Source organism: Penaeus monodon, chromosome 19, assembly GCF_015228065.2.
Source record: "Penaeus monodon isolate SGIC_2016 chromosome 19, NSTDA_Pmon_1, whole genome shotgun sequence".
Lineage (NCBI taxonomy): Eukaryota > Metazoa > Arthropoda > Malacostraca > Decapoda > Penaeidae > Penaeus > Penaeus monodon.
The window spans coordinates 5161992-5162298 of record NC_051404.1 but is presented as its reverse complement, the minus strand read 5'-3'; the positions used below and the strand labels follow the sequence as shown (position 1 = coordinate 5162298).

Sequence of the window (307 nt, the reverse complement as noted above, 5' to 3'; positions counted from 1 at the left end):
CAAAACTACCAAAGGTAAAAAATACAACAGAAAACCTTACACCACAGAAAAAAACACAATAACATCACAGAAAACTTAAAAAGGAAGAAACTGAAACACCACAGACTAAAGACAACACACAAAAAAATATAATATCACGGAAATTTTCAAATAGAGGAGTATTTATTACATTTGCGTAATGGCCGTGACTACTTGTTTTGGTTCCGAATGGCTACTGCAAAACTACAACAAACGTGTAACTTGTGTGGTATGAAAAGGCTGGTAATGAGTATAACATGGTTTTGGTGGAGGCATGTTTGATGAGATC

The 307-nt window shown here is 34.5% G+C and overlaps 1 protein-coding gene across 1 annotated transcript in view; it reads right to left on the bottom strand.

Annotated features, from left to right (window-relative positions):
* The window catches only part of LOC119585011 (two pore potassium channel protein sup-9-like), a gene marked incomplete at its 3' end in the record, with an annotated part of 119267 nt that overhangs the window by 9838 nt on the left and 109122 nt on the right, over positions 1-307 (bottom strand).